This window comes from Nicotiana tomentosiformis, chromosome 4, assembly GCF_000390325.3.
Source record: "Nicotiana tomentosiformis chromosome 4, ASM39032v3, whole genome shotgun sequence".
In the NCBI taxonomy this organism is placed as follows: Eukaryota; Viridiplantae; Streptophyta; class Magnoliopsida; order Solanales; family Solanaceae; genus Nicotiana; species Nicotiana tomentosiformis.
In genome coordinates, this window is record NC_090815.1 from 95509532 (window position 1) to 95516677 (window position 7146).

The 7146-nt window shown below is 41.9% G+C and overlaps 1 pseudogene; it reads left to right on the forward strand.

The window, feature by feature from the left end:
- The first annotated feature begins 1086 nt into the window (after positions 1-1086).
- Positions 1087-7146, forward strand: LOC138910664 (uncharacterized; annotated as a pseudogene).

Consider the following 7146-nt stretch of genomic DNA (forward strand, 5'->3'; position numbering starts at 1 on the left):
GGTTCAGGACTGGTTGAAGAAGTAAGAGTGTTGAAGCAACAATTGGCAGAGATGTACCAAGCCTGGGTGAATGGACAAGCACCGCCCTCACTACCCATAGGGCCTTCGGACAATCTTCATAATGTGTCAGTTGCCACTCAAGTGCCTATCTCCATAACAAGTAACCCATTGTACCAACCTGGATTCAGTCCGAGCTGTAACCTTCCCACTATCCCCAGTACCTCCATTCCACGTCCTCCAATCGCACCCCTCAGAAATAACCCACCTACTATACCCATTGTCCATACTTTCACTGTCCCTCAACCGGCTCTTGCTCAAAAGTCCAATAATGATCCATAGCTGGATGCTCATGATGCCCAACATTACTCTCCAGAACTGACTTTAAAGGTTCCAGATTCATACAAGCACACTCCTCATAACGTGTTCCCAATTGAGATCGAAAAGCCCGAAAAGAATATGGAACAAGAGGAAATGACCAGAAAAATGAAGAGCTTGGAACAAACCATGAGAAACATACAGGGTTTGGGGGGCCACAAGAGTGTTTCGTTTAACGATCTATGCATGTTTCCCCATGTTCATTTGCCACCCGGCTTCAAGACCCCCAAGTTTGACAAGTATGATGGGCATGGTGATCCCGTTGCCCATTTGAAGAGATATTGTAACCAACTAAGGGGAGCGGGAGGCAAAGAAGAATTGCTCATGGCTTATTTTGGGGAAAGTTTGACAGGAATTGCTTCAGAGTGGTTCATAGATCAAGACATCTCTCACTGGCACGTTTGGAATGACATGGCTCAAGATTTTGTCCAACAGTTTCAGTACAATATTGATATAGTGCCAGACCGCTCCTCTCTCGTCAACATAAAGAAGAAACCAACAGAAAAGCTTCAGAGAATATGCAATCAAGTGGAGAGAGCAGGCTGCTAGGGTCAAACCACCAATGAAAGAGGCAGAAATGATTGACTATTTTCTCCAAGCTCAGGATCCAGATTACCTCCATTACATGTTGGCCGCCATCGGTAAACCTTTTGTTGAGGCGATTAAGATTGATGAAATAGTTGAGAATAGCATGAAGTCAGGCAAAATTGTGAGTCAGGCAGCCCTTAAGGCAACCACACAAGCAATTCAAAGCGGGTCAGGCAATTTCGGAAATCGGAAAAAGAAGGAGGAAGGATCCATGATGGCATCTGGGTTCGGGGGAGTTCAAAGAGGAATAGCTCCTTCTTACGTGCAATTTCAACAAGGACTATCCAATTCTCTTCAACATTATTATCCGCCTCAAGGTCCCCGATACTCAGTTCCCCTGCAACAATACACAGTGTTTAATGCTCAGGCTTATGCTAGGCCTCCTAATCACCAACAATGGCGGGCACCGATTCCACAAGGCTCCCGTCAACTCCGGCCGAATTTTCAGGCACCATATAATCCTCGTCCCCGACAAGAATATGTGAGAGAACAGGAGCCAAAGAAAGAGTTCACCCCAATTGGAGAATCGTATACAAGCCTATTTCGAAAGTTGATGCAGTTGAAGTTGATTGAACCTATTATGCCGCGTTATGTGAATCCAAATTCAAAAGGTTTTGACTCAAATGCAAGATGTGAGTATCACTCTAACACCCAAGGGCATAGTACTGAAAACTGTTGGACATTAAAGAAAGCCATTGAAAATTTGATTGAAGCAAAGGCAATTGTGGTAACAAACAATGAGGATACTCCTAATATCACAAACAATCCGCTCCCAACTCATGATAATACACATTTTATTGGGATGATTTGTGATGATCGGGATTATAAGCAGTCTGGCAAGACAGAGATGGTTGTTAGAACCATAGGGCCAGAACCAAAAGTGATAGTGAGCCTGCTGCAATTGGCACCATTGATGGTGAAAGGTGCGAATTCTAGTTTGAACTTGGCATGTTCTGAAAAAACGATTCTCTATGTTCCTGGAAGCACAAAAAAGGTTGAGGTTCAATTGGGTGGGCCAAAACTTTACATCCCCGGAGGCATTCAAAAGATCATTCCGAATAATGGTTTGAGGAATATAACAGAGCCAGTCGTGATCCGACCTGTTGCCCAACTCCTAGTGACAAACACAAAAGCTTTTCCCTGGAATTATAACAAGACTGTCATGACATACAAAGGAAAAGAGATAGTTGAAGAAACAGGTGAAATGGGGGGCTTGACCCGCTCTGGAAGGTGTTATTCACCAGAGGAATTGAGAAAAGCTAAGCAAGCCAGGGAAAGTCACTTGCCAGTGAAAGAACCCGTTGCAGAAAAAGAGGCGGAGGAATTCCTTAATAAGATGAAATTGCAAGACTACTCAATCATTGACCAACTAAGGAAAACTCCTGCTCAGATATCTTTGTTATCTCTGCTTTTGCATTCAGAAGAGCATCGTCGTGTGTTGATCAAAACTTTGAACGAGGCATATGTCTCAGAAAAGACAACGGTGAATCAGCTAGAAAAAATGGCTGAAAGATTCTTTGAAGTAAATAGAATTACTTTCAGCGATGATGATTTGCCTGAGGAAGGGGCTGGCCACAATAGAGCTTTGCATCTTATGGTCAAATGTGAAGGGCACTACGTAAAAAGAGTCATGATTGACGGAGGCTCAAGTGTAGATGTGTGTCCTCTTTCTACTCTACAACAGCTGAACATCGACACTAACAGAATTCGAACCAGTAATGTCAGCATCAGAGCTTTTGATGGTTCAAAAAGAGACACTATTGGGGAAATCAAACTCACCATGACAATCGGCCCAGTTGATTTTAACATTGTCTTTCAAGTGTTAGATATGGAAACTTCATATAATTTTCTCTTGGGAAGGCCGTGGATCCATATGGCCAGAGCTGTACCATCCACCCTACATCAAATGGTCAAATTCGAGTGTGATAGGCAAGAAATTATTGTTCATGGGGAGGACGACTCATCCGTCTATAAAGACCCGTCCATTCCATATATCGAGGCCAAGGAAGGATGTGAATCTATCATATATCAAGCATTTGAGGTGATTGAGGTAGATCAAGTGGAAGAAGGAAAACTAATTCTGCATTCTCGTCTTTCAGCCACATCTATGATGGTAGCTTCGCTGATGTTGAGGAACGGCTATGAACCAGGAAAAGGATTGGGATCCTCTCTACAAGGAATTGTGAACCCCATTGCTCCATTTTTGAAGAAAAATACCTTTGGCTTGGGCTTTAAACCAACATCAGCTGACATAGACAGAGCCAAGGCCCGCAAAAAGAATGGTTGGAATCTGTCCAAACCAATCCCTCACATTGCCTACTCTTTTGTCAAGCCACAATTTGAAGAAGTCCAAAATCCTTCTACTCAGGATGACATTGACGGAGTTTGCCAGGGTCTCAAGGAGATGTTCTATGAGATCAATATGGTTCAAGTTGGGGAGGGCCCTAGCCGTGCAAGTGTTCAACTGATTGGTCCAGATACTTCACTCAGCAACTGGGAAGCAACTCCTCTTCCCATCAGGAAGGAGTCCGGGTAGCCTGTTTTGTTGTTTTTTCTGTATTTGGATTATTTTAAGGGTTGTAATCCAGATATTTTAGTTTAATTGCTTTGTTGTGATGTTAACCCTTCTATCCTTTCAAATTCAATGAAATGAAGTTCCATTTTCGTAGTAAAATTCTATCTTTTTATTTCCCTAATTTTTGTTAATTTCTTATCATTTTCAGTTTCGATAATGCTGGCTTTAAATACATGACATGCACGCGGAATTCATGCCCAGATCTTAAAAAGCTGTTTAATCTCGAAATAATGAATCAAGAAGTTGAGTATGACGAAGATGAGGCTTTAGAGAAATAAAAAGGGAATTGGATCAATTTGAGAATAAGCCTAAGCCTAACTTAAATGAAACTGAGGCAATTAACCTGGGAAGTCCTGAAGAAACCAGAGAAACAAAAATAAGCATTCATACTGAACAAAAGACGAGAGATGCCATAATTCAAGTTTTGTTCGAGTACAGAGATGTATTTGCTTGGTCGTATGATGACATGCCGGGTTTGAGTGCCGATCTAGTGGTCCATAAGCTTCCCACACATTCTAATTTTCCACCAATCCAGCAAAAACAAAGGAAGTTTAAGACAGACATGAGTGATAAGATTAAAGAAGAAATCACGAAGCAACTAAGTGCAAATGTGATCAGGGTCGTCCGATACACTACATGGTTAGCAAATGTTGTGCCAGTGCCAAAGAAGGATGGGAAAATCAGAGTTTGTGTTGACTATAGGGATTTAAACAAAGCAAGTCCAAAGGACAACTTTCCCTTACCCAACATTCATATCCTTGTTGATAATTGTGCTAAACATGAAATCTAATCTTTTGTGGATTGTTATGCCGGATATCACCAAATTCTGATGGATGAAGAAGATGCAAAAAAGACCGCCTTCACAACTCCATGGGGAACTTATTGTTATAGGGTCATGCCATTCGGTTTGAAGAATGCAGGGGCAACTTACATGAGAGCCATGACTACCATATTCCATGACATGATGCACAAAAAGATTGAAGTGTATGTTGATGATGTGATCATTAAGTCAAGAACATAAGCTGACCATGTGCAAGACTTGAAAAAGTTCTTTGAAAGGCTACGAAGGTATAATCTCAAACTCAATCCAGCCAAATGTGCATTTGGAGTTCCTTCTGGGAAGCTTTTGGGTTTTATAGTTAGTCGAAGAGGCATTGAGTTAGATCCCTCCAAGATAAAGACCATTCGAGAGCTGCCTCCCCCGAAGAACAAAACAGAAGTCATGAGTTTACTCGGGAGGTTGAATTACATCAGCAGGTTCATCGCGCAGCTTACAACCACATGTGAGCCTATTTTTAAGTTGTTAAAAAAGAACGCCGCTATCAAGTGGACAGATGAGTGCCAAGAAGCTTTTGATAAGATCAAGGAATATTTGTCAAATCCCCATGTTTTGGTCCCGCCGGAACCTAGTAGGCCTCTGTTTTTATATCTGTCAGTAACGGATAGTTCCTTTGGTTGTGTTCTGGGTCAACATGATGTCACAGGCAAAAGAGAACAAGCAATATATTATTTGAGCAAAAAGTTCACCACTTATGAGGCCAAATACACTCTTTTGGAAAGAACATGTTGCGCTTTAACCTGGGTCGCCCAGAAGCTTAGGCATTATCTTTTGGCCTATACAACTTACCTCATATCCCGAATGGATCCCCTGAAGTACATCTTTCAGAAGCCGATGCCAACTGGCAAATTAGCAAAATGGCAAATCTTGCTCACAGAGTTTGATATTTTTTATGTCACTCGCACTGCCATGAAGGCATAAGCTTTGGCTGATCATCTGGCAGAAAACCCGGTTGATGATGAGTATGAGTCTTTGAACACATATTTCCCAGATGAAGAGGTTAATTTAGTTGAAGAAGTAGTCCAAGATGACAGTCAAATTTGGAAACTATACTTTGATGGGGCTGTCAACATCAAAGGCGTAGGGATTGGGACAATTCTGGTATCACCTACTGGGCAACATTACCCTGCCACGGCGCGACTTCGTTTTTTCTGTACAAACAACACAGCAGAATATGAAGCTTGCATCATGGGTCTGAACATGGCAATAAACCTAAATGTGCAATGAATTGTTGGTGATGGGAGATTCAGATTTGCTTATTCGGCAGGCTCAAGGTGATTGGGAGACTCGAGACATCAAGCTCATTCCATATAGACAATGTGTGGAGGATCTTAGCAAAAGGTTCAAGTCCATCGAATTCAGGTACATTCCCAGGTTTCACAATGAATTAGCTGATGCCTTGGCCACCCTGGCCTCAATGCTTCCATATCCGGGTAATACTCACATTGACCCATTAGAAATTCAAATTCGGGATCAACATGGTTATTGCAATACAATTGAAGCAGAACCAGATGGTGAACCATGGTATCGTGATATTAAACAGTTTTTGAAAACAAGAGAATATCCGGAACATGCTAATAGGGATCAAAAGAGAACTGTTAGGCGACTCTCTAATGGTTTCTTTTTGAGTGGGGAAATCCTATACAAAAGAACTCCGGATTTGAATTTGTTGAGATGTGTGGATGCCAAAAAAGCTGAAATGATTATGAATGAGGTGCATTCAGGAGTTTGTGGTCCGCACATGAATGGATATGTTCTAGCAAAGAAAATCCTTCGGGCAGGATATTATTGGCTTACTATGGAACGAGATTGCTTTCGTTTTGTTCGCAAGTGCCACCAGTGTCAGATTCACAGTGATTTGATTCACTCACCTCCTTCAGAGTTGTATCCCATGTCGGCCCCTTGGCCTTTTGTTGCTTGGGGAATGGACGTCATTGGCCCAATCGAGCCAAAAGCTTCAAATGGGCACAGATTCATCTTGGTTGCAATTGATTACTTCACGAAATGGGTGGAAGCTATTACATTGAAAGCAGTTACTAAGAAAGCAGTAGTAAACTTTGTTCACTCCAACATCATCTGTCGTTTTGGTATTCCAAAAACCATTATTACAGATAATGCTGCTAATTTGAATAGTCATCTGATGAAGGAGGTATGTGAACAATTTAAAATTGAGCATCGCAATTCTACTCCTTACCGTCCCAAAGCTAATGGAGCTGTTGAAGCTGCGAATAAGAACATCAAGAAGATTCTTAGGAAGATGATCCAAAGGTCTAGACAATGGCACGAGAAACTACCTTTTACTCTTTTAGGATACCGGATAACTGTCCGTACATCAGTTGGCACAACACCCTACTTATTGGTTTATGGAACTGAAGCGGTCATACCTGCTGAAATTGAGATTCCGTATCTCCGAATCATTGTTGAAGCAGGGATTGAGGACACTGAATGGGTGAAGTCCCGATTGGAACAGTTGAATTTGATTGATGAAAAGCGTTTGGCGGCAGTTTGTTTTGGTCAGTTATACCAACAAAGAATGGCACGCACTTACAATAAGAAAGTGCGCCCAAGAAAATTCGAGGTAGGACAACTTGTTTTGAAACGTATCTTTCCGCACCAGGAAGAAGCAAAAGGAAAGTTCGCCCCGAATTGGCAAGGTCCTTACCTCGTCAAGAAAGTATTGTCAAAAGGAGCTCTACACTTGGCAGATATAGAAGGAAAGGTGACTGATATATCCGTCAACGCAGATGCGGTCAAGAGATACTATGTCTGA